The sequence below is a fragment of the Macaca thibetana genome, chromosome 6 (genome assembly GCF_024542745.1).
Source record: "Macaca thibetana thibetana isolate TM-01 chromosome 6, ASM2454274v1, whole genome shotgun sequence".
NCBI lineage: Eukaryota > Metazoa > Chordata > Mammalia > Primates > Cercopithecidae > Macaca > Macaca thibetana.
In genome coordinates, this window is record NC_065583.1 from 39,924,664 (window position 1) to 39,951,923 (window position 27,260).

The 27,260-nt window shown below is 50.4% G+C and overlaps 1 protein-coding gene and 1 long non-coding RNA gene across 2 annotated transcripts in view; one reads left to right on the plus strand and one right to left on the minus strand.

Moving 5' to 3' along the window:
• The window catches only part of NDFIP1 (Nedd4 family interacting protein 1), a 431,644-nt gene that overhangs the window by 358,478 nt on the left and 45,906 nt on the right, over positions 1-27,260 (minus strand). The window lies entirely within an intron of this gene.
• Positions 12,642-27,260, plus strand: part of LOC126957265 (uncharacterized) — a 75,295-nt gene continuing 60,676 nt past the window's right edge. The window contains exons 1-2 of the long non-coding RNA XR_007726702.1: positions 12,642-12,903; positions 16,671-16,834. This is a non-coding gene — a long non-coding RNA (uncharacterized LOC126957265). The remainder of the gene's footprint in view (positions 12,904-16,670; positions 16,835-27,260) is intronic.

The following is a 27,260-nucleotide window of genomic DNA, read 5'->3' on the forward strand; positions in this document are numbered from 1 at the left end:
CTCAGGTTTTACAACCCCCCTGTCAGTCCTTAAATCCTATTCCCCCATCAGGGAGCCATGGTCACCAGAAAGAGCAACCTGTTCTCATTCTCCCTCTCTAAACTTTCTCCCAGAGGCCACTCATCGCCTTGCATACCAACAAATGTCTGCTCAGAACTTCTAGAAGTTCTGTTCAGTTACCCACAGAGAAGTTGCATGCTTATTCCGTTTTACAGATGAGGAAACCAAGGCTCAGAGAGGTTAAGTGGCTTGTTTGAGATCACACAGCCAGGCAGAAGCATCATCAGGACTAGAACTGTGGTTATGTTTTCCACAGGTCCCCACCTTCCTTGTCTCTTCTTGTCTCTTAGGGGAACAGATACTCCAGGGGAGAAGAGAAAAACCTGGCTTTCCTTTATCTCCGTGGCTATGCTGGGCTGGGGAGGTGAACAAAAAATAAAAAGATAGCTCATTTCATGTATCTCATTATGACGCCAGCATTATGAATTGTGTTATCATAATGCAGATTGTATACATGGGGAAACTGAGGCTTGGAGCAGCACAGAGCTTTGCCTAAGGTCACAGTGCTGGTGGTGACCAGAGTCAGAACTTAAACCCAGTCCTGTCTGCCTGCAGAGCCTACCCCTGCCCTTAGCCACTCGCCTGAAGGATAAGACCCAGCCCAACTTGAAGTCGGTGACAGTGAGTCCAGCCGGGCTGAGTGTGGAGTCCGAGAACCTCATTAGGAGTGAAGCTGCCACATGTGTCAAAACCCCCGCCAGCCCCACTCCGACTTGCAGCACACAGTGTAAACATCCTTACTAATTCACCAAACTCAATCACGTTACCGGGATGGATTTTCCCATCATTACTCCTGAGTGAGTGACAACCTGCTCAGACACTTGCCTTCCCCACTGCCTTGGGAGAGTCTCAGAAATCAGAATGCTTCGCTCCCTAAGTTGATTTCAACTTGTCCTAAAGTCATTTTAATTGGTGAAGCGTCAGAGGCAATTTGGGTGACTTTCTGAGAGCCCCTTGGCACCAGCACTGGGCTGGCGGGGAGCGGTGCTCGAATGCTACCTCCACCCTTGGTGGGCACTTTCCCCTCTGCTGATTGGTCAGGAGGCTGTGCTCTGTGCTTTATTTTCATGTTTCTTGCTGAAGTTCCTCCGGCTGGTTCCTGAGGATAACAAGATTCATTTTCTCAATGGCTCTGACAGATAGGATTGTTATTGTTATTACACTCATATACCACCTTTCCTCCGAGGAGCTTAAGGCGCTTTACAAATTTGAAAATTATCTAATAATCTTCCAGCAACCCTGAGAGATGGGGAGAAGCTGCAGTTAGAGGCACTGCAGTGCAGCCAAAGGGCCCCCACACTCCTCGCCCCGACCAGGGAGGGTGGGCATGTGGCCATGGTTGGGCTGAGGACACTTGGGGCTTGAGGTCTCCCATGGCTCCTGCTGAATAAGGAAGAGGGAGATGCCTTGCTGGGAGGAGGGAGAGAGAAGAAGGGAGGAAGGAAGAGAAGAAGGGAGGGAGACAGATCCAGCTCCAAAGGACAAAATCCAATGGGAGGGAGCTCAGGCAAGGAGAGTTTTCTTTAAAGACACAAGAAATGAGAGGAAGCAGGAGGCTCCCAGGGGCTTGCGGGTAGGAGAGCCGAAATTCAAAATGGAAATCTACCAAAGCAGCAACTAGGCTGGTTGCAAAGGACCCAGCTCAGGCATGAGAACATGGGCAGAAATATCAAGAGAATTCAAATTGCAAATTTAGATGCTTGCTCTGAGGTGGGTGTGGGAAGCCTCTGTGGACCTCTTTTTTTTTTTTTTTTTTCACCTGTGAGCTGAGATGTATGGCATTAGGTCTCTGCCAACCTGACATCCTATGATTCTGTATTCCTTAAAATTTCGTCTTGCCAGAGGTGCCCATAGTAATTGCAGCACCTTTACTAAGCGTGAAGGGAAAGCTACTATCAAAGTGACAGAAGGGCTCAACTGCATTGCCATTATTTTCTCGAGAAGGAGGTGTGCAAGACATCGCCTTATTTGAGGCTGTCCTTTTGGGATTAGGGATTTTGATGGTTCTAGGCAGTAGCCTTTTGGGAACCAAGTATGGTTAAGAGCTGGTCTCTGAGATCAGACAAACATGGTGACCTTGAGCAAATGACATAACCACTCGGACCCTCAGTTTCTTCATCTGTTCAAGAATAATGATCATGATGACCTGAGGATACTGTAAGGATGAACTGAGAGTTCTTGGCACAGTGCCTGGCACAGTCAGCTATGAAGTTGAAGATGCGTAGAAGGGAATATAGATGCTGGCAGTAGGGTTTCTTCTAAACACCTGTCCTCCCTCAAGGGCTGGGACAGCCCTGGCAAGATTCAGGGAAAATTAGCAGGCTGGGGATTCAGGTGGGAAGGGTGAGGCAGGGGCTGAAGACCTGGCATGATGGCCTCTGAGGCATCTATTCTTCATCCTCTTTCTGCACCAGGACCACCAGATCATGGCTATTATCCTAATTCTCTTCACTGCCTTTTCCACTGCCCTATCTTCCCCTGCAGCCATGCCTGGTGCTAGAATTGCATCATGAGCCCAGCCTCTAGAAAAGGCCTGTGGTCCCCCTCTGCTTTGGCCGGTGTGGGGGCTCTTGCTGAGGGGCCCAAGGGAGGACATTAGGAAGTGAAGGTGGTTCTATAGACTGGAGTCTGAAAGGCAGATTGCAGAGGAAGGACAGTGAGCTGCAGAGAAGACAGAGAAGCTGTGGAGGGTGAAGAGAGAACGCAAGACAAGGAGGCCCTTGTAGTTCTCTCCTTCTATGGAAATGAGACACAGTAAGTCCTCACTAGATGGGAACTATTATTAATACATATTTCTAAAAAATAATTAAGAAATTCCAAAACATTCAGTTCTCCAAGATGCTGTGAAGCTGGTATCATTCACCCATTATCACTTAGGCATTCATTCAACAAATATTTATTAAGCACTGACTTTGTGTCAGACCCTATGCTAGCCACTGGAGTACAACGATGAGCAAAAACAGACATGAACCCTGCCCTCATAGAGCTTAGAGTCTAGTAAGGGAGAGAGACATTGAATAGGCAAATATACAAACGAAATAACTTTTTTTTTTTGGATTCTGTCGCCCAGGCTGGAGTGCAGTGGCGTGATCTCGGCTCACTGCAAACTCCGCCTTCCAGGTTCACGCCATTCTCCTGCCTCAGTCTCCCGAGTAGCTGGGACTACAGGCACCTGCCACCACACCCGGCTAATTTTTTGTATTTTCAGTAGAGACAGGGTTTCACTGTGTTAGCCAGGATGGTCTCAATCTCCTGACCTTGTGATCCGCCTGCCTCGGCCCCCCAAAGTGCTGGGATTACAGGCATGACCCACCACGCCCGGCCAAACACACGAAATAACTTTAAGGCCAGGCATGGTGGCTCATGCTTGGAATCCCAGCACTTTGGGAGGCTGAGGCAGGTGGATCACCTGAGGTCAGGAGTTTGAGACCAGCCTGGCCAACGTGGCAAAACCCCGTCTCTACTAAAAACACACAAAAAATTAGCTGGGCATGGTGGTGCCTGCCTGTAGTCCCATATACTCGGGAGGCTGAGGCAGAAGAATCATTTGAACCTGGGAGGCAGAGGTTGCAGTGAACTGAGATCATGCCATTGCACTCCAGCCCGGACGACAGGGCAAGACTCTGTCTCAAAAAAAAAAAAAAAAAAAAAAAATAGTCCGGGTGCGGTGGCTCACACCTGTAATCCCAGCACTTTGGAAGTCCGAGGCGGGTGGATCACGAGGTCAGGAGATTGAGACCATCCTGGCTAACACGGTGAAACCCTGTCTCTACTAAAAATACAAAAAAATTAGCTGGGCGCAGTGGCGGGCGCCTGTAGTCCCAGCTACTTGGGAGGCTGAGGCAGGAGAATGGCGTGAACCTGGGAGGCGGAGCTTTCAGTGAGCCGAGATCGCGCCACTGCCCTCCAACCTGGGTGACAGAGCGAGACTCTGCCTCAAAATAATAATAATAATAATAATAATAATAATATAAAAAATTTTAAATGTGCTTTGTTCATTTCATCATGTACTAAACAATATCTGGGAGAGCAAAACTGAGGGGACCAATCCTAGAGGGCTGGCCAGGGAAAATCTCCCTGTGGAAGTGCTAGTTAAGATAAGATCTAAAGGCCAGATGGGGGCCACCTGGTGGCTCATGACTGTAATCCCAGCACTTTGGAAGGCTGAGGCGGGTAGATCACCTGAGGTAAGGAGTTCGAGACCAGCCTGTTCCACATGGGGAAACCTCATCTCTACTAAAAACACAAAAATTAGCCAGGTGTGGTGTGGTGGTGGGCAACGGTAATCCCAGCTACTCGGGAGACTGAGTCAGAATTGCTTGAACCCGGGAGGCGGAGGTTGCAGTGAGCCGAGATTGAGCCACTACACTCCAGCCTGGGTGACAGAGCCAGACTCTGTCTCAAAACTATACAAATAAATAAAAAATAAAGTTCGGATGGGAACCGTCCAGCCACAGATTGAAGAGGGAAGGCAGAGGGGACAGTGATGCAGAGACCGATGGGCAGGGTCAGCAGGGTGTGGGCCATGTAGGGTCTTGGAAGAAGGTAAAACAGTTTTTTTTTTTTTTTTTACTCTTAAGTACAATGGGAAGTTACTGAAGGGGAATGATTTGAGTTTTTCATGATCCCCTTGGCTTTTGAATGAAGAATGTAATGGGGAGGGGGATGGGAGTAGAAGTCACAAGACCAGTGAGCAGGCTATTTCAGGAGCTAACAAAGTAGAGAGCCTCACATAATTTCTACCCTCCACTCACTCAGGGTCTAGAATACAGTGACTCTCAATGTTGGTTAAGTGTTAGAATCACTCAGTGAGTTTTAAGAATGCTGATGCCTAGGCTGCACCCAGACCACTCAAATCAGGATCTCTGAGGCTAGGATCCCGCATTGGTCCTTTCTGAAGCTTCCCAGATGATTCCAATATACTGTCCCAACACAATCTCTATCTCCAAGAAGAGGAGGAAAGGAATTCTTTGACTGAGCGCCTACTATGTGTCTGTGGCTATGCCAGTTTAATTTGCTTACATCAGTTCAGTGAATCCCCACCACAACTGTCAGAGATGGGCATTATTGTACCTACTTTATGGATGGGGATACTGAGACTCAAAGTATTTTGCTTCCCTTCCCCCTGCCCTTGAGGAAGTCACTTAAGCCTCTTTGAGACTTGGTTTCTTTGTGTAAATTGGAGATAATTTCTATTCCATTGAATTGTCAGGAGAATTAAACAAGGCAGGGCTGCCTACATCTGGAACATATTAAGAGTACAATAGATTGTAACTATTATTAGCAGAGCCCCAGGCCCCAGAGTTAGTAAGAGGCGGAGGCAGGCTATGAGCCACCATACTGCACTGTCCCCTATCGCACAGCCACCAACTCCACGGAAGGAGGCTGAATTCTGGCTTGTTCCTGTGGATTCCCAGTGAGTCCCAGCCCAGGCACAAGGATCAGAGCACCCTGACCATGCCTCCAAGTCAGCATCCACACTAGACACTCTGCCACATGGTTGCAATTTTAGTAGGCCTTCCCTGCTTTTCTCTGAATTATGATTCCCTTTCACAAATAGGGGCAAGTGGCTTGCCCAAAGGCATAAAGTAAGTTAAAGACAGCTAGGGGTGAGGGCAGGTTTCCTGCCTAAGACATTTTCCTCTTCCACAAGGGAGTAGAGGGGAAGAAGAGGCTTGTCGCATTGGGGGAGCTATTATTAATATATCTTTTTAAAAATAAATAAGAAGTTCCAAAACATCCAGCCCTCTAAGATATTGTGGAGCTGATATCATTGATTCATTATCACTTATTCATTCATATCACTAGAGCTAGTGCTGGGGCACCAAGAAGGGTGGGTGGTCTGAGGGCAAAGGGCGGGGCCAAAGCACTTCCCAGCATTGGTGGTGCTTCCAGCAGACCCTGGCTAGACCCAGCACCATGAGAGCTCCCACTGCTATCCCTCTTCCCAGAGAGGACCCCCAGCTGGAGCTCAGATGTTTTTGTCTAGGTCTACTCTGCCCATGCTGGGGACCCTGTGGGTCCCCCAGCCATGTCAGTAGAACAGAGTGGCTATGAACACAGGCTCTGAAGTCAGGCAGACTTAAGCTTCAATCCCAGCCCTGCCTCTTTTGAGCTGCAATATCTGGTATAGGTCTCTTAACTTCTCTAAGTCTCGGTTTCCTCATCTGTAAAATGGAAATAAGTGAAAAATAATGTAGATCAATTTGGTTGATAAGGAAGGAGCTCCAATACATATTATTCTTTGAAAACAAAATGAAACCAAGATGCAGAACCGTTTTAATATAGTATGAAGCAAACCAAATGATTAAAAAAGGGATATCTCTCTATGTGGCGGGGGGGCTTGCATATCATAGACTACATCAGAAAGTCCACGAAACAACGGAACACTGCTTCTTTGCGGAGTAGGGCTGGAGTTGGAGTAGGAAGAAGAGTTACTCTTCATTGAGTGTAGCTGGTACTATTTGAGTTGTTTACTTTGTGGAGATTTTATTTTTTATTTATTTTTTATTTTTTGAGATGGAGTCTCGCTTTGTTGCCTGGGCTGGAGTGCAGTGGCACGATCTCGGCTCACTGCAAGCTCTGCCTCCCGGGTTCATGCCATTCTCCTGCCTCAGCCTCCTGAGTAGCTGGGACTACAGGCGCCTGCCACCACACCCGGCTAGTTTTTCTTTGTATTTTTATTAGAGACGGAGTTTCACCATGTTAGCCAGGATGGTCTCAATCTCCTGACCTCGTGATCCACCCACCTCGGCCTCCCAAAGTGCTGGGATTACAGGCGTGAGCCACCGCGCCCAGCCGGAGATTTTATTTTTTCAGCTAAACTGCTTTTTAAAAATTGGGTTAATAATACTTAGAGGGTTGACTTGAGAATTAAATGAATTAATGCATGTAAAGTGCTTAGTACAATGCCTAGCACAGAGCAAATATTCAATTCCACACCACAGATATTCATTGGGCATGTGATAGATTCAACCGGTCCTAATTCTTCACTGCTTCCACCACTTCCATGCCCTTGCCAGGGCATCAGCACTTTCTTTGGCCAAGGGGGAGCTGGCATAGTCGGGCATGCTCTTTTGAATTCATTCCTGTCTTTTGTAGAACATGCCTCAGGTAGCTGCTAGTTCAACAAGGATGAGAGATGGGGGGGTGGACCTGCACCAAATTCACAGGTTAGAACCAAGCCCATCTGAGCCAAGTTTAGATCAACCAAAACCCAGTCAACCTGCAGGAAACAATACTTATTGTTTGTTGTATGACCCTGACTTTCTGAGTGGTTTGTTATACAGCATTACTGCGGCAAAAGCTAATTAATATAGAGCACCTACTATATGCCAGGCCCTATGCTAAGTATGGGGGATACAGTGGTGAACAAAGCCAGATACAGTTCCTGCCCTCATGGAGTTGATTCTCTAATGATGAGAGGGCCATGAGAGCATTTCATGGCAGGGAGTGTTGATCTAGGTAGGGGGTCAAAAAAGCTTCCTGAGGAAGTGACACTCGAACTGAGGCCTGAAGGATGAGTACAAGTTAACTAGGTAAACTCTTCCAGACAGGAATAGAATGTTCAAGAGCCCTGAGGCTTGAAGGAAGCACGGCTCCTACCAGGGACTGACAGTGGCTGAATAAGAGGGGCAGGAGTGAGAGGAGGAGGTATAGGTTAGATGATTGGGGGTGGATGAAGATCAGGCAAGGATTTTTTATTTTTATTTATTTATTTATTTTTGAGATGGAGTCTCACTCTGTGGCCCAGGCTGGAGTACAGTGGCATGATCTCGGCTCACTGCAACCTCTGCCTCCCAGGCTCAAGTGATTCTCCTACTTCAGCCTCCTGAGTAGCTGGGATTACAGGCTCGCCCCACCGTACCCAGCTAATTTTTGTATTTTTAGTAAAGATGGGGTTTCGCCATGTTGGCCAGGCTGGTCTCAAACTCCTGACCTTAGGTGATCCGACCGCCTCGACCTCCCAAAGTGCTAGGATTACAGGTGTGAGCCACCATTTCTGGCCGGAATTTTTTTTTTAAGTAACAGGAAACTACGGAAGGGTTTGAGAAAAGAGCTTGGTGGAAGGGAGAGGAAGACAAATTAATTTTGGAAGAGGTCCTTTGGACTGCGATTATAAACATACTGGCAGTTATGTTGGTTGAGGCAGTAGTAGAACTATCACAACATCTGCGCCTGACTCTGTATCTCTGCCACATTGTGATCTTGCTTTTGTGTCCAAATCGAGAGGCTCCAGGCCTCTGGCCCTTTCCTCAGATTACTGGTGTTCTTGAAAATGTAGGGTCTGGCTGGGCACGGTGACTCACAACTGTAATCCCTGCACTTTGGGAGGCTGAGGTGGGGGATCACTTGAGGTGAGGACTTCAAGATCAGCCTGGCCAACATGGTGAAACCCCCGTCTCTACTAAAAATACAAATATTAGCTGAGTGTGGTGATGCACGCCTGTAATCCCAGCTACTTGGGAGGCTGATGCAGGAGAATTGCTTGAACCAGGAGATAGAGGTTGCAGAGACTGCAGTGAGCCGAGATCACACCACTGCACCCCAGCCTGGGTCACAGAATGAGACTCCATGTCAAAAAAGAAAGAGAGAGAGAGAGAGAGAGAGAAAGAGGGAAGGAGAGGGAAGGAGGGAAGGAGGGAAGGAGGGAAGGAAGGAAGGAGGGAAAGAAGGAAAGAAGGAAAGAAGGAGTACGGTCTTCTTCATCCATAACATGTATGTTTCTAAAACTCTTGCCCATCTTCTGGGCATCTTGGGTCTCTCTCAGTTGGGCTGGTGGTGCTGGCCTCTGGACTGGTAGAGGCTGAAGCCTGCCCCCAGAGCTCCTGCATCTGAGGCTGGGTGATGACTCCTCCCAGATGGGTGGGAGGGGCAGGAGGCACCAAAGGCCCTGCCATCTGCAAACCTCACATCAGTGCAAATCAATGCAAGATTAAAATTCATGATGGTTCCGGGGCACAACTGCAAACAATTTGTTCAGTAAACTTTGCTCTAATTGTCATTCGTAGAATTTCCTGTTAATCAGGACCCTTGGGCTCTTTGGGGCTGAGATGCTCTGTCTCCCCATGACAGGGCAGGGAGCATGTGTGGGTGGGTGTGAAAAGCAGCAGGAGGGAGGGTGTTCAAATGTGGGTGTCTGTAATTATATGCCTGGTATGTCTTGGTGTGTGGACACAAGTGACGGAGTGGGTGTCCATCTACAGCTTTGCCCAAGGGGTACCTCTGTGCCACTCTGTGTGGATCTCTGTGTTGGGGGGTGTGGGGTGAGCTGGTCTGCTGGGGAGTGTGTCCAGATGTGTGCCTAGTCGTTGGGGTAATGGCTATTAGTTGGGGTATGTGTCCAGGCATTGAGGATGTGCATATCAGAGTGTGTGTGCTGGGGCCTGTGTGTATTTGTGTGTTGGTGCCTGCACACAGTGTCCAGGTGTGGTCTTTTGGTCAATATCATGTAGGTAGAGTCTCAGTCTCAGTCTCAGTGTAGGGGCTGCTGGGCCCACAGCTCACTTTGATTTCTCTCTGGCTCCAAGAGAGATGGTTACTGGTGGCAATCGAGTTAGTACCTCAAAGGGTGTCCTGCCCGTGAGCCCTTGGCTTATCCATGCTTGCTGTCACCAAAGCGGACTTGGGCTCCCAGTGGCAACGTTCCCCCAACCCCATGTCCACCACCCCTTTCACTAGGGCCCTGTTGTCCATCGCCCATCATAAACCCAAGACGCAAGCCCTAAAGGCTTTTAAGGGTTCTGCTGAAAATTTTCAATGACCTCAAATACAACCAGAACTCAGATGAAGAAATACAAGGCACAAATGCTTAATTAAATGCCTACAAAAACCTAACATTATGCCAACTGCAGAGGTGCTCACAGGGCTATATACAAGTCAGAGGTAACGTGGGACCTGGTTGTGTTTTATTGTGTGTGATGTTATGTAACGTGTAGTTTCCAGGAGTAAGGAGACGCCAGCAGGTCTAAAGGCAGCCAGCTCCCAACTCTCATTTTCACAGGGAGGAGTCCTCTGCCCTTGTGCAGTGATGGGGGTCACCTTGGCACGCCAAACAGAGACTAACATCCTGATACAGAGACTGGAAAAAGTTGTAGCCGTGTGTGTGTGTGTGTGTGTGTGTGTGTGTGTGTGTGTGTGTGTGTGTTTTCGGGCTTCTGAGTGCCAGGGCTGCCTGCAGCTCGCATCTCTGAAATTTCCAAAGAGTTTTATCCTCAGGCCGGGTGCGGTGGCTCACGCCTGTAATCCCAGCACTTTGAGAGGCTAAGGCGGGTGGATCATCTGAGGTCAGGAGTTTGAGACCAGCCTGGCCAACATGGCGAAACCCCACCTACCAAGAGTACAAAAATTAGCTGGGCATGGTGGCCGGAGCCTATAATCCCAGCTACTCAGGAGGCTGAGGCAGGAGAATCACTTGAACTCGGGAGGTGGAAGTTGCAGTGAGCTGAGATTGTGCCACTACACTCCAGCCTGAGCCACAAGAGTGAGACTGCAGCGCTTGTGTAATTGTGTGGAAGGGACTGCGTCTTATGCCCAGATGGTTATGATGCTTCTTTATGTGTGTGTGTGTGAGGGTGGGGGGTGTCCAAGCAGATAACTTGCCTGGGGGTGAGGGCGTTTGGGGGGCGTGCAGGTGGCCCCAGCCCTAGTATCCCTCACAATCATTGCCTCAGCAGGAACAGCTCTTGCCTTGGGCCTACCCTCCCTGTTTCAAGCAGCTGCTGCTTTTCCCCAAATTAACCCCTCTGCTCCAGCTTCTCATTTTCCTGCTAGGGGGCCGTGGGCTGGCTGGGGAGGAGTCTCTAGGGGACAGTGCCCCCAGGAGGCAAGCTGATATTCCAAAGCCTTCTGCCCCTGCCCCTCATCCACAGGGGGTCCTCTTCTTTCTTGCCTGTGGCTGTGGAGAACAGAGATCCTGTGACTGCGGATCTGAGTGTGAGGCTGTGTGTGCACATGCATGAGGCTGGGGCTGGACTGTGAATGGTTCAGAAGCACTATGGCAGGGTCCTGGCTGCCTTCAAGGAGCAGGGTGCTCTCTTGGTTCCAGAAAAGGGTCCTGAGCCCCTTCTGGCAATCGGAAAGGGCAAAAAGAGCCTGAATTGCAGGTAACAGGAATGTGGCTAGGGAAGTTGTGGGCCCACCTTAGGCACCCAGGAGAGTCAGCCCAGGCAATAGGCATGCAGTACCCCTCCACCTGCCCACAGGGCCAAACCCAGGTGAGGGAGACTGAGAATGTCAGCAGAAGTTGCTGTGGAGAGCGGGAAGCTGGGAGTCAGATGAGAGAAGGGGGAAAGAAAGGAAGAGTTAATCCCAAAGGACCTTATCTGAATGCTCTGTCTGTCACCTCTCTGAGCCTGGGGAGGAAGGAATGGGCATAACAGAATCAAGGTGAGACCTAGGGAAGGTGCAGAGAAGGGACCCCAGGGCTGCAGAAGGTGGATGGACAGCTGTTGCCAAGCTGGGCATTTGGAGCTCTTATGGCTGCATGGAAGGACCCTAGGTCACAACAATGCCAGGTGGGGATAGGATATCACCCAGAGCACCTTGGCTCTGACTCCAAGACATTCGAATTCCGCCATGTGTTGCCGGTACACGATTATGAGCGAGACCCGGGCCAGCCTTCATGGAATAAACAGGCTGCTGGAAGAGGCAGGGAAGTCACCAGCCTGGGATGGGAGAAGCTCAGGGCTGTGGTCACCCAGAGATAGCACATGACCCAGCCTAGGGGTCAGAAAAATTTCTTGGAGGAAGTGACATCTCAGCCTAGGCCTGAATGATTATAGTGACAGCACGAGTTATCATTTGTAATAATGGTAACAAATGATTACAATATTGAGCACCTGCCACATGCAAGATATATGATCTCATTTACTTTTCTGAACTGCTTTGTGAGCGAGGCACTCATATCCCCATCTTACAGATGAGAAAACCAAGGCCCAGAAAGGTGCAGTACTTTAAGAACATATAGCTAACAAGTGAGAGAACCAAGATTTCAAGTACACCAAACCTAGAGTATTTACCCACATTGGAGAACAGCCTCCTGGGGTCCTGAGTCACCTTTCCTTTTTTAAATTTTATTTTTAAATTTGTATTTATTTATTTGAGACAGAGTCTTGCTCTGTCACCCAGGCTGGAATGCGGTGGCATGATCTCGACTCACTACAACCTCTACCTCCCGGGTTTAAGCGATTCTTCTGCCTCAGCCTCCTGAGCAGCTGGGAGTACAGGTGCATGTCACCACACCCGGCTAATTTTTGTATTTGTAGTAGAGACGGAGTTTCCCCATGTTGGCCAGGTTGGTCTCGAACTCCTGACCTCAGGTGATCCACCCACCTTGGCCCCCCAAAGTGCTGGGATTACAGGTGTGAGCCACCGCGCCTGGCCTATTTTTTATTTATTTTATTTTTTTTGAGATAAAGTCTCCCTCTGTCACCCAGACTGGAGTGCAGTGGTGCCATCTCCACTCACTGCAACCTCCACCTTCTGCGTTTAAGTGATTCTGCTGCCTCAGCCTCCTGAATAGCTGGGATTACAGGTGTCTTGCCACCATGCCCATTTATTTATTTATTTATTTATTTGTATTTTTAGTAGAGACGGGGTTTCACCATGTTGGCCAGGCTGATCTCGAACTCCTGACCTCAGATAATCTACCCGCCTCGGCCTCCCAAAGTGTTGGGATTAGAGGCGTGAGCCACTGCACCTGGCTCTGAGTCTGAAGTCCTAACTTCAGCAGCAGCAGTAGCAGCACAGGCTTCTGGGAACCCCTGCTGAATCCAGGCGGCTGGCCTGGCAGCCTGGACCAGGCCCCAGTGAGCGAGATATAGAGGAGATTGGGAGGAGCAGGTGAGTCCTCAGCCCCATGTTTGCAGAGACTGACATCTACCTGGCCCTGTTTTCATTTGCTTTTTGGTGGAGAAGGGAAAAGGCCCAAGTTTTATGACACTAGCTTGTGATTCTATTTTCTGTTTAAATTCTGGGTGAGGGAAAAATAAGAGACATCAGAGAAACCTTCAGAATCTCATTTCGAGAGTCTGAGCTGCAGATAAATGAGCCTCCTGCAGAAACGCTACATCAAAGCGAATTTTCTCAGCTGTATTTTCTTTCTTTTAATAGGGCCATTTACTACATTAATATTCCAGGAAGTCATTTTAATTTCATGTTTATCATCCATTGGGAAAGTTAAACAGGATCAATATGTAACCAGTGGCGCATTGGGGGATCTTGGGGGAAAAGGGGAACGTTCGGAGGCTTTGGTGATTCCACATCTGGGAGTCCTTAGGAGGGGAAGGGTGGGGAGGGGAGGAGATTGGGGAATGGAAGGAGGGATGGGAGGCAGAGGGGGAGGGGAGGGGAAGCACAGGGGAGTTGTAAGGTGGTAATTGTCTGAACCATGCACTGGAACAGTTATTGAGCATCTACTAGTGTGAGGCATTGCTCATGCCGTAGGTTTTTAAATTCTCACAACGACTCATGAAATAGGTATTCTTATTCCCATCCTTACACATGGGGAAACTGAGGCTCAAGAAGTTTGTCACATGCCCAAGATCTTAGAGAACTCTGATTCATTCCTTCAATAAATATATGTTAAGTACCTGCTATGTGCCAGATATTTACCTAGCAGCTGGAGGCTTTAGGTCAATGAAAGTTAATTTACCAAAAGCCTAAGGATCCATGTCAGATTCACTGAATGTCTCTTTTGGTGAATTGTCTGCTTCTAGCGATGGGTGGGCCCCGCTTTTATGGAGGTTATAGTCACATGGGGAGACAGGCTTTCATCAAATAATCACACAAGGAAAGAGACACGCAATCCTGTGGTAGAGGCTCAGGGCTTGAGAGCCTGGAATCAGGGGCTTCCTCCAGAATAGCAGGTCAGAGAAGGGTTCCCAGGTGTGGTGATGCTCCCACTGAGATCTGAGGGCAGCATGGTGGGCAGCTGGTTAAGACGGAAGAGCAGAGCCAGTTCCAGGGAGCAAGAAAAGGGGTACTGCAGTCAGGAGGAGCAAGGGACTTCGAGGAGCTGCTGAGGTGGACGGCAGACTGCGATAGGACCTTCTGAGCCAGGGTAAGGACTGGGGGAGCCCCAGAAGGCCATGAGGCAGATTTATACCCTGAGTCAAGTTGTTTGACCATGGTCCTCTGCCCCGGGCTCTGTAAGGCAAATGCCTGGACAATGGAAAGAGAGAGGGATGAAAGCAGTGGGTCTCCAAAAGAGCCCTGAGAGAGAAGGCTGGAATTTTATTTATTTATTTTTTTGAGACGGAGCCTGGCTCTGTCACCAGGCTGGAATGCAGTGGCTCGACCTCAGCTACTGCAACCTCCACCTCCCAGGTTCAAGCGATTCTCCTGCCTCAGCCTCCTGAGTAGCTGGGACTACAGGTGCGCACCACCACACCCGGCTAATTTTTGCATTTTTAGTAAAGATGGGGTTTCACCACGTTGGCCAGGATGGTCTTGATCTCTTGACCTCGTGATCTGCCCGTCTTGGCCTTCCAAAGTGCTGGGATTACAGGCGTGAGACACCGCACCCGGCCAGAGCCGGATTTTAAAAGGAAGGGATGGGTCTTCAGGAACTGAGGGTGGAGAGGGTAAAATCCTCAGAATTATCCGCGGTGATTCCTTCTTTCTCCCATTCCTCACTTTTGATGATCAGCTCATCCTGGGGGCTTTCCCTTTCGCAATACATCCAGAATCAGACCTCTCAGCATCGCCTCCGTCACTACCTCCCTGAACTAAGCTGCCACCTACTCTCACCTGGGTTTTTGTAATAGCTTCCTAACTCTCCTCTCTGCTTCTGCCTTTGGCCCCCTATAGTCTAGTCTCAATACCACCGTCCCAGCAATACCTTTAAAACATCAATCAGATCATGCCTAAAACCCTCTGACAGATTCTTGTCTCATTCAGATAAAAGCTAAAAGTCCTTACAAAGACCAACAAGACCCTACACGAGCTGCACTTCCTCCGGGATTTGTGACTCTGATTCCTACTATGCTACCTTTGCTAACACAGCTACTCTGGCCTCCTTGCTGTTCCTGTAACACGACAGGTGCAGTCCCACCTCAGAGCCTTTGCACTGCCGTTTCCTCTTCCTGAGCAGCGCTGTTCCCCCAAATATTTGCTCACTCCTTTGCTTCCTTCAAGACACTTTCTTGGTGAGACCAACTCAGACCGCCCTGTTTGAACTGCAACCCTCCCCATCAGCGCTCCAACCCCTCCTCTGTTGCCTCGTTTTGTTCTATTGTATTTACCATCTCTAATATAGGTTATAATGTACTTATTTGTCTTGTTTATGGTCTGTCTCCCACTAATTGTAAGTTCCACAAGGGCAGGGGTTTTTGTCCATTTTGTTCACTGTTCTATTCCCAGTGCCTAGAACAGCACCTCTGTGTCATAGGTGCTCAACCAGCCAGATAAGAAGGGACACTTCCCATTTTGGGAGGCAGAGAGCAAGGCTTCAAAGGGAATGCTATTTCTGCACTAAGTTGTTTTAAATTTATTTTTATTTCACTGGCTGCTAACAACAGCTCTTCATGTTGACAACGATTGCTGGCCCCATGTTATAGATGACGCAGTTGAGGCTAAGGGAGGTAGTGAAGAAAGTGGGAGAGGCTGGGCCTAGTGGCTCATGCCTGTAATCCCAGCACTTTGGGAGGCTGAGGTGGGAGGATCGCTTGAGGCCAGGAGTTTGAGGTCACCCTGGGCAACATGGCAAGACCCTGACTTATTAAAAATAAAAAAAATTAGCCAGGTATGGTAGCACACACCCCTAGTCCCTGCTACTCTGGAAGATGAGTGGGAAGATTGCTTGAGCCCAGGAGTTTGAGGCTGCAGTGAGCCACAATCACATCACTGCATTCCAGCCCGGGTGACAGAGCAAGAGAAATCCTGTCTTAAAAAAAAAAGAAAAGGAGGTAGGAGAGCTGGAGCATCTTTCAAATCTCAAAGGATAGGTGCTGGTGCAGGCTGCCTGGGCTGAAAGTCTGGCACCTGCACTTTCCAGCTGCGGGAGCTTGGACAAGCTTCAGTCCTCTCCGTGCCTCAGTGTTGTCATCTGCAGAATGGGAACGATCATACTACCTATCTGCAAGCATTGTTGGGAGGATTAAATGAGATCATACATGCACATTCGTTTGCTCTGGCTACATGGAAGGTGCTCGGTAATGTCAGCTATTATTATTGGAGCTGCACTCTGCTGTCTGAGTCAAGCCTCTGGGCTACTCCCTACCCAGCCAGGGGTCTCCATCCCATTTCCACAGGGGACTTCAGGTCAGCCCGGGGCTCTGCCTTCACATGGTGGTGGTCAGACTTGTCCAGTTCCATTTGTTTAGGAGGAATTTAATTTCTCCCTAAGCCGAGAGTCTTCTGCCCCCTCCTGCCCTCTCTCTTGCTCTCATCAGCTGCAAAATGAGCTCTGGGAGCTTTCCCCCTGGTCCAGAAACCCAAGGTGAAGAATTTCATTAACAATCAAGAGGACATAATCAACATTCTAATAATTCCAGATCCACACTCCCCTTTTGCAGCCCCTCCAAAGTGCCCCCATCCCCCCACTCCACCCTGTTCCTGGCTCTCCCAGACACACTCACCTTGACAAAGAAATCTCATTTCCTCTCCAGCAAAATTTGCTTTGCTATTAAATTCAGCACCTTACCTCCTGCCCTGATGATGATGAGGCGACATACTCCAGACTTCTCAGAATCCTGCTTCTGAAAGAGACACTAGTGAGAACAAGGACGTCATGAGGGACTTGCTTCTCTTACACCTCCTGGAAGGTTCCAAGGTAGGGTCATACACTTTTCCCCTAGGTCCTCAGGAACCTCACACCAGATGGCCAGAGAAGCAGAATGTCTCCTGGTGTGAGGGGAAGATGGGGTGCTCCAGTGATTTCTTCTCCAGGCCCACTGAGGATCTAGAGGTGATACATGACCTTTTCAGTGGGCTGCATTTTACCCACCTTAAAGCCCCTACCCCAGCCTTTAGGAAGATCTAGCCTAGACTTCCTTCTGGCTGTATAACCTTGGGTAAATTAATCCTTCTGAGTCTCAGTTTCCCTATCTATAAAATGGGAATGATAGCAATCATGCCTCTCTCTCAAGGTTGCTGAGGGAAGAAATGGGTTCATGCTTAGAAGAGTGGCTGGTGTGGACTTGACACACAATCAATAATAACTGCCACTATTATCATAAATGCAGTAGTGTCTTTGGCACTTGAAGTCTGCAGCATGGCACTGCCACCCCGCCTCTCTCCTGCCTCATCCCTTCCTTCATACACTTGGAATACATGATTGAGTTTTTATTGATAGAGTGGTGTGGGGGCTGAATATGTTCAACAGGCATTTACAGTAGTGTGGAGAGTGCTATGGCAGGCTAAGTGCTGGGCGCCATGACAACCCATACCCATAAAGGGGGTGCCTCAGTGGTGGTCAGAGGCTTTCAGCAGGAGCTGACTTCTGAACTGAGACCTGAGGAACACAGAGAGATTTGCCTGGAGAGAATGAGTGACGGAGACTCTGAGAGTGGAGACCATCAGCGCCCAGGCCTGGAGGGGACAGCAGGCAGGGACCTGAGGAACTTGTGCAATGGGGATGGCAGTCAGGAGCTGAGGCCAGAGCGGAGGAGTTTGGCTTTCATCCTGAGGGCAGTGTGGAGCCACTGTAGGACACTGAGGAGAGCAGTGACATGGGTGTTCTTACAGAAACATATCCCTGGTTTCAGTGCGGGGACTGGAAGGGAGAGGGGTGAGGGTGGAGAGTGAGGAGCTCGATGGGCCTGGGCTGTGGAGGCAGAGCAAAATGGACATGTGCCTTCCAGGAGTGATCCTGGCCAAGGCTGGAATTCTGATGGTTGCTGGCTGAAGAGTCTGGCCTGAGCACTCCACCCCTGGAGGGTGCCTGGAAGAGGCACAGGGGTTGAGGGAAGGTTTGCACATCTGGGCCCTGGGGCGGAGGCGTCTTGTGGCCCAGGTCCCTGTCTGGGAAGGGGCTTGAGGGAGCCTTGGGGAGCAGGAGGCAGGGTAAAGAGAAGGTGCCCAGGAATCCCCTGCAACTCCAGCTTGGCCCAGCTGAGCTCTCTATGCAGCTGGAGCCACAAGGATTCCAGGCTCAAGGGAGGCTGCAGCAGCATGTTTAATTCTCTAATCTCTGAATCCTCCTGAAATCCCTTTCAGCCTTGCACAGCCCTCTGGTGCACCTCCTGATGGTGGCTGGTGGGTACCTCCTTGTGCTTCTTGCATGCACACCACACCCTCTAACCCATACATCTATACGCAGATGCACACACAGCATGTTTCAGGCTCTGATGAGCCCTGGTAGAAGGGAGGCAGGGAGTTAGAGAGCACCTAGGAGAAAAAGGAGGAGGTGGGAGAAGTAGGAGAGAGAAGGAGGGGAAGGAGGATCTTGGAGGCTCTCTGGTGGTGATAAGGTGGTGAAACTCCCAGCTCCAGTTTCCGTGGCTCAGGATGGGATTAACCCCTTAGGGGAGAGGGGAGAAGGGAAAGGTGTCACTGCGCCAAGTGACAGGGAGTGTGCTCTCCCTAGTGGAGTTTCAGTTGGGTATCAAACCTCCAGACCCCTTCTCTTCTAGCTCCCTTGGGGCAGATGGCCCTGTGTCGCCTCCCCAAAGCCACCTCCGCCCTTTCCCCTCCAGCGGACCTGCAGCAGGTCATGTGGTGTGCACGCACATGTGTATGAGAGTGCCTGTGTGTGTAAGCTTTAGGAGAGGGAAGTGTGGGGGTGTAGAGGGAAAGGAGAGGAAGCAAAGCCTGGCCACCTCTTCTAACACAGACAGACAGGAGGGAGTATTCCCACACTTGGGGGAGGTAAGACAGATGGTTGGTAGCCTCCCTGAAGGTCTCTCTCCCTCTCCTCTCTGGGCCCCAATCCTCCCTCCAAACAGCAGTCCTATCACCCTCCTACCTAAGATCTTTCTATAGTTCTTCAATGCCCTCAGAATAAAGTCCAAACTCTCAAGCCAGCCTCTGTCCACCCTCCAGCCTCTGCTCTTGACACCAAAGCCTCCAGGCTTCTTCTCAGTCCTGTTCCCTCTGCTTAGAACATTCTTCATGTCCAGCTCCATACCTTATCCTTGTTTATATGGCTAATTTTTCCTCATCCTTTCAGTCTCAGAAACTAGGAAGCTTTCTCAGACTATACCTCCAAGCTAGATAACGTTTCTCCTTTGGGTAGGTACCCCAGGGCCACTGCGGGCACCCTCAACCACTACCGCCATTGCCTGTGCTTCTTCCATTCTAGGCCTGATCACTCTGTGTTGTAACTGTGAGGGCAGGAACTTGCTTGCTAGAATCCTCAATGCCTGGCGTGGTGCCTAGGACTCATTAGATATTGGTGGAAGGAAATCCCAGGAATTACCAAATGGTAATCTTTCTTTTCTGCTAGTAGAAGCATAGAGAAAACTGAAACGATTCCCAATCACCCTCACTTTTTTTTTTTAAGAGAAAGTCTTACTATGTTGCCCAGGCTTGCCTTGAACTCCTAGACTCAAGCGATCCTCCTGCCTCTGCCTCCCAAATAGCTAGGACTACAGGCATGTGCCCCGATACCTGGAAGAGTCCTCTATTTTTAAGGCCCAGACAGTGGAAGAGACTTGGCCAAGGTCATACAGAGGGAGTATCTGAGCCAGGAAAAGAACCAGGAGTCCTAACTCCCAGACCCTTGTCCTCCCATGGTGGAGGGGAGGCAGCTGGCAGGAGGTGTAGAGGGGTTGCAGTGGGGAGAGGTTCAGTGTGAGGATCCTGCAGCAGCAGGACCTGTGATGTGTGTGCAGACATGCGTGATTCATGGCTGGGCACCCTCCTCAGGCCCATGTTCTTGGCTGGCCCACAGGGAAGAGGCCCAGCTCCCTGGAGGAGCCCACCTAGGACTGGATGGTGGGGGTGTTGGGGAGCAGAGCTGGCCAGGCCCTGGGATTGGGGGTTATTGACGTCATCTCAAACCCCTGTGGAAGCTGACAGTGAAGACCCAGGGGGGAAGGCAGGCACTGGGGATGCAATCACAGGCTAATAGCCTCCCAGCCTGAGATGCAATTAGGGGGAGGTTCCCAGTGGGCCTGGAGGCAGTGGGAAGGGCAATTCCTTGTTTGGAGGTGAGAGTGGGGCCTACATCTGCAATCCTGCACTCAGGTTCAGCGGGGCCAGATGGGAGCATGGGTGGGGTAAGGAGACCTCCCAAAAGAAGGTACGGTTGCAGACATGGGTGAGGCAGAAGGGTACTTGGAGGTAAAGCACCATCATGGAAGATTAATAATTGGGAAAGCTACTTTCCCTAGACTCCAGATATAATAGTGAAAGAGCCAAGCTAAGTTATTTTAGGTCCTTAGCCTTTCTGCCTGGTGATTTCCCTCCCTGTAAGATGGGAACAATAATAATAGTATCTATCTTAGAGAGCGATTGTGGAGGTTAAATGAGAAAAAAGCATATAGAGCGCTTAGCTCAGAACCTGGCCCTCACCAAGTGCTCAATGATCATGATGATGGTGATGCTTTAGGGAGGTGGTATCACATACTGGGCACTAACAGGAACCTTGGAATCATGCAGATCTGTGTTCAAATCTCAGCTTTTCCACTTACCAGCTCAATGACTTTAGGCAGAAGACTGAGCCTTGGGTTTGTCATCGGTAGATAGAACCAGTAACAGTATTTACCCCAGCCAGAGGTGAGAGGAAGTGTGATAGGGGATGTAAGCTACCTGGAACTCAGGTTCTCCCTAAATGGTAGCTGCCTCAGCAGCCATGCCACTTCTCAGGTCTCAGATCACAAGCCTGGTCCAAGATCTTCTGTCCCCGAGACCACAAGGCAGCCCTCTCTGACCCCTACATCTGACCTTGGGTCCAGCAAGGGCCATACCACTCCAATCTATCCAAGATAAAGGTCTGGAGAGCTGACTTTCAGCTGGAGCCTTGAGAGAGACCAACAGGTACACATGACTGTGGTTGGAGGGCAAGTTTTGTTTAGAGATTAACTAGATATGCTGCCTGCTGCAGCTCTGAAAGCCAAAACCTGCTGGACAAGTTCAGTATTCCCAGAACTGCAGCCCCAGGCCCAGGTCATCAGCTTGGAAGGGAATGGAATGAGTAGGGAGGGTTGATGGTAATTTGACCTGGCCTTTATCTATAGTGTCTTTATCTAGCACTTTATCTACATTGTCCAGTATGATCCTCATAACAACCCCATGAAGGAGGGTACAGGAATCATCTATATTTTACAGATGAGGAAACTGAAGCCAGAGAGGTGAACGCCTGGTCAGAGGCTGCCTAACTAGTCGGTGGCTCAAACTCAGGATTGTCCCAGACCCTGGGCTCTGCAGTTAGCACAGCAGTTTCTGAGCTTGAGGGATGCTCAGAATGGGGGAAGCTATATTGAGCGGGATCCCCCCACGCCCAATTCTGGAGGTCTAGAGGAATATGCAAATTGGACCTGGTTTTATTAGCAGCCCCCCTCCCTGACTCCCCATTTAGATGCTGGTGATCCAAGGACTGCACTTGGAGAACTCTGCCCTAGGACCACTGGGGAAAGGCCCAGGCTGGTATCCAGCCTGCAAGGTCATTGACTGGGCCAGGAGTATGGGTGCAGCAAGGGCAGGAGATGGCCCCGCCCCTGCATTCCAGAGTCCAAGGTCTCTCCCCACCTGCCTGCCCACCTGGAATTAGTCCAGGTGCTTTGAGATAAAGAGGAAATCCAGTCCCAACCCTGCCGAGGTGGCTGCTTTGGGGTAAATATAAACCTGGACTTCCTAGGCCCTGGATCTCAGCAAGCTGAGCCCAAGGTGTCCCCTCGTTGGTTGGTGGAGAAGATGGAAATCAAATCAGTGGCACCCAACTCCCTGGAAGAGGTGCTGACCTAGTTGCCCTCCCTCCAGCTCCAACACAGGCTTTGGAAGAGGAAGCCACACTCCATCCCCAGGGCCCAGCTCAGTCAGCTGGGTCCAGCAGCAAGAGCATGTGTTGTCTTGGGCCTGGGTTCAAATCCCAGCCCTGTTACTTACTGGCCGTGTGGCCTGAATCCCAGTTTCCTTGTGTGTAAAACGGGGATAGTGGACTCTACCTCTGCAAAGATTAATAAAGAACATTTGCAAGGAAAGCACAAGCATTCTGCAAATGTTTGTTTTCTTTCCTCTCTGGCAACCGAAATCCACCATTAGCAGCACAGACATCCCCAGACTCCTCTTTAAAATGCACAGAGCTGGGAAGAGAGGGACAGTTATTAAGTCCACCTGAGATGAAGCACGTGCAATGCTCTGACTTTCACAGCTGTAGGATGGAAATGATTATGTTGTTCCAGTTATTGAGTTACTGACACCTGAGAAAAGCAGGGCTGGCAGGGCCTTAGAAAGCAGATTCTGGTCTCACTCCCTTATTTTAAAAAGGGGAAAAGCAGAGAGGAGGAGCTGCTAGCTCAAGGTCACCCAGAGTCAGGGACTGGAAGAGTCAGGCTCAAATCCAGTTTGCCTGTGATTGTGCTTATGCTAGGATAGACAGGTCCTGGGAATCAGGCCCAGGCTACTATGGGATGGGAGGGGCCCTAACAAGGTAGCCCTGCTGCTGCTGTCCACTTCCCTAGCCCTTGGAACAATGCCTGGCACATAGTAGGTATTTATTGAATGAGGGCACCCAGTAGGCATTTACTGAATGAATGAATGAATGTGGTGGCAGGAAGACAAAGGCACCCTCCCAGGACAGGAAGGTGTCTCTGTGAGACTGTGGTCACCTTGATAAGGGGCCCTCAGGGCCTTCCCAGGGCTGAGCCCACATGTCCATCTCGTCTCCTCCAGATGGCAGCTATGGGGGCAGAGGAAGGAATATTCTGAGAGGAGAGGAAGCTGCAGCCAGGGGGATGGAGGTTAGACAGCAGGCGAGTCATGGGAAGGAGCACAGAACGGAGGCTGGGGATGGCTTCTGCCATCAGAGCTCTGTGAGGGAGGAGTGGGGCTCTGTGTGTGTCTGAGGGAAGGCAGGGGAGCTCTGTGAAGCTATGGGGTGCCTAGGGGAGCCCTGAATCACACTTGCTAAGAGCCTGAGACACCTGGGGGGCTCCACGGGCAAAGGCCACCTCCACTCCTCAGAGGCAGATCCAGCTCAGCTCTGGCTGCTGAGAATCCTGTCGCCATGGAGATGGGGAGCTGGCTCCTCTGACAGCATTGGCGGCACTGGGCGTGGCCTGCCCTCAGCATGATTTGCAGGTGGGGGTGGGCAAGTTGGGGCAGCAAAGGGATTCTGTAGGACCTGGTCAGGTGCAACGTTGACTGATGCATGCAGTGTGGCTGCTGCTGGCTTTAGAGTCCACTGACCTGGGCCTGAGTCCCAGTTCCTAACTGGCGGCCCTGAACAAGGGCCATGGCATCTCTGAGCCTCAGTCCCAGCATCTGTAAAATGGGGTTGGCAGTATTGTTCACAGGGTAGTTGTGACATTCACTTGAGCCTGCCTATGGGGAGCACAGTGCTGGGGCCCAGCGAAGACTCAGTAAGTGGTGACAGTTACTTCTTAATTGGTGATAGGATTGGGGCCCTGCAGGAGCCTGCCCCAAGGCAGCAGCCCCCTGCCCTCAGCCTGCTCCCTGGGACTCCCAGGTGAGACTGGAGAGAGGCCTGACTCCTCCTCCACAGACAAAGGCGATCAGGAGTAAGGAGTTATGTCATCCTTTGAACATGGGCCTGGAGGCTCTGCTGCAGGCGCATCTGAAAAATAAATAATAACAACGTGAATAATTCACAGAATCTGTGTGAATAATTCACCATGGCCTCCCAAACACCAGCCGATTAGTCACCGCAGACCCAGGCTCCGGTCTTGTCTGCCTCAGGCTGCCCCACTGGCCCTAGGGAGTGTGGCCTGGCCACAGGGGCAGGAGGTGGAGGGCATATGGGGACACTGGAGGAACCCTCTGGAGGCTACAGGGTCCTGAAGGGCAGCCAGGAGGTAGGGCTGATGGTCTCTCTGGGTTTTGCAGAGACCCACAGGCTGGGGAAGCCAAAGGGGACTGGCCTAGCGTCCCCAAGGGAGTGGGACCCTGCACTGGCCATATCAAGCCACTTTCCTCTCTGGGCTGCATTTTGGAGACTTGGACTTACTATACTTTAGTAGCCAGTAACCAGCCCTGGCTGGGCAACTCCAATGCAGCCCCATCTCTCCAGGGACCCAGCTGCACCTCTTAGCCCTGAAATAGATCCTGAGAAGCCCACACAGCCCTGTCATGTTTCTCTTGGGAGTTAGGACAAGGTAGGGGTGAAATGCCTCAGCTCAGGACTCAGACATCTGTTGAACCCTCAGTTGCCCGTTGTATGGCCTGGCCAAATGACTCAAATGTTCCAGGTCTCCATTTCCTCATCTGTAAAATGGGGATTAAAAAACACCCACGTCATAATGTTATTATTGTTCTGCAGATGAAATGATGTAATGACCATAAATTGCTTTGTGCAATGCCTGGCACATAGTAAGTGCTAAAAAACAGTGGCTGTTATAGATAGATATTTGTTATCTTTCCAAAGATAGCATATTGGGGATTCAGGATAAGAAGAGGGATGCACAGACATTGCAGATGTTCATATAAAACATGATCTGCAGGCCCAAGAGATGGGTATAGACTGCCAGGCTGTTTGTTAGAGTGTAGGGGACTCCAAGATCCTGTCAGTATACACTCCACTGAAAACACTGAGTCTCCTGTTTGTGTTCTCCTGAGCACTTGCCACGTTTGTTAATTGTTTTCTTATTTACTTTTTTATGATCTGCCTTCCCCACTAGACCCTGTCCACCAGGACAGGGACCTCATCTGTCTTGTTCTCCATTGTATCCCTAGTCCCTAGACTATAACCTCACACATAGTAGATGCTCAGTAAATATTTGTCAACTGAGTAAATGGATTCATCAGGAGGCATGAGATCGTGAAGGGCTGCAGGAACAGAGTCTTCATCACGGGTAGGGCACGAGGGGCTCTCAGACAGCTGCTGGGTGTGCAGCTCAGGGAGGGGAAGGTGGTTCTAGGGCTGGCCCCTGGCAGACTGGCTCTTGGTGATGCTGCAGGGCTGTGATGATGCCCATCTGCCCCTTTCTTCTCACTTCCCAGGTAAGCTCTCTCAAAACCAACAGTATAAGGGAAGCTTAATGGTGGCACAGGCTCGCGTCTTCCCCAGTAATGATTTAATCGCTTGTTTAGAATTTCCTGTGGCATTAATGATTATTCCCCAGAACAGGAGGAATATTTGGCTGTGTTCTCATGGTGAGCGAGCTGCCTGTTAGCAGGGAGCTGAGCCTGTTCTTCTGTATTCTTCCTCTCTCACCTGCCTGCCACTCACTTGCTGGGTGATGGAGATGGATGAGCTCATGTGTGCAAAGGGGCTGGGAGGACACCTGGAGGCTGCAGGGAGTTAGGGGGTGGGGGACCGAGAAAGAGAGGCAGAGACCGTGGAGAAGTAGCAAGAATCAGAGACCGAGAGAGAAAATGAGATTGCGAGTTTGTGTTCTTAGGTCGAGTAATCCCCAAACTGAGCTCACAGCTTCAGTTCTTCCTAGTAGCTTCACTCCTCGTTTTGCAAAACCTGTGCATGAACGTGTACTCTTGTGTGTATGCACATGTGGGCATCTCTAGAGCAGTGGTTCTCAGAGTGTGGTACTCGGGCCAGCAGCATCAGCAGCACTTGATGTGCTTGAAATGCACACTTTCGGGCCCCTCCCCAAACCTACTGAATCAGAAACCCAAGAAGTGGGGCTTAGCACTCAAATAGGATTTCTAGGTGATTCTGGTGCACCCAAATTAGAGAAGCCCTGTTCTGATGTATACAGTGTGTAGAGACGTGTGAGGTGGATGTGTGTGCCATGTGAACATGGCCACGTGGACATACATGCGGGTGTCTGAGCATTTGGAAACTACAGCAGCAAAAACCCAGGCAGAAATCAGGCCCCCACCAGAGAGCCCAGGGTGCCTGTTATTTGGAAGAAGGGGCTCAGGTCCAGCTAGCAACTCCCCCATCATAGCCACCTACCCCTTGATGGCCACAAGACTCCCGTACCTGGGATAAAGTTGGCCTGTCAGCAGGATCTGCGGCGAGCTGCTAGTCGCATCCCTGACACTCCAGCGTGGCTGAAATAGGGACTGCATCCTGGCCCCAGTACTCTAGGGACTTACAGTCCTAGGGACCCATCCCACTCCTCCTTGCTGCTCTTGGGCTTGAAGAAGTGAGTTTTTGGGGATTAACTAATTTAAGGAGGATTATGCAGGGCTAGGGGGAATGAATTATCAGTGAAGAGAACCGCAGCACCCACCTGCTGGAGCAGCCAGCAATGCAGCATCACTGAGGCCTGTGGATGATATTTCAGGAGGAGGTGGGTAGGGTGAGAGAGACCCCTGAGGCTCTGAGGGTAGCTCCTGGGTGTGAACGTGCTGTGTGAGGGAGGGGAGGGGAGGGGAGGAGTCTGGGGAAGGGGGCAGGTAGAGGACGAGGACAAATAAATTGGTTAGGTAGAGGGGGAGGCCACAGGAGGGTGGATAGACTGATAGAAGGAAGGAAGAGAGGGAGAAGGGAGGGGTGGGGGAAGAGAGCACAGAGGGAGAAGCTCTGGATGGAGAGGGGAAGATAAGGAGAAGTGGGGAGGCCACGACAGCCGAATAATGCAGTGCGATCCCAGGGAGGCCTATAGGGGAGCTGGCTGGAGGGAAGTCACTAGGGAGTGGGGGCTCCATGCTTAGGGAGGAGGGGTCACAGGGGCCTCTCCCACCCTAGGCTAACCTGAGCAAAGGGGCATGAGCTTGAACTTCACAAGTAATCTGAGAAAAGTGAACTGCTTATTGAGTTTGGTATTTAACAAGACAAATAAGTGGCAGGAGTATGAATAATTAGGAAGTAATGAAGACTTTGCACAAATAGCATTTTATTTTTAAAAAAATAGCAAAGAAAATACTGAGAACATGGGCAAATTGACCATCTTGGCCAGGTGAGTGAGTCAGCAAGCCAAGACACAACCCCTGACAGCCCAGCTGGGCCTGGGGATGGGAGGAGGGAGCAGCCAGGCGGCCAAATCCTGCCAGGGTGGGCGGGGACGTTGATACAATTCACCTCCCCACTGCTTCCCAGTCTGCGGCTTGGCTCACTCTGCTGGGGCACCCGGGACCCATTTGGGGGAGACCACGGCAGTCCCCAGCATGATGCTGACCTCAAATGTCTAGGCCCAAACCCCCAGCATCTCTTGCTTCCTTTAATTACCGCT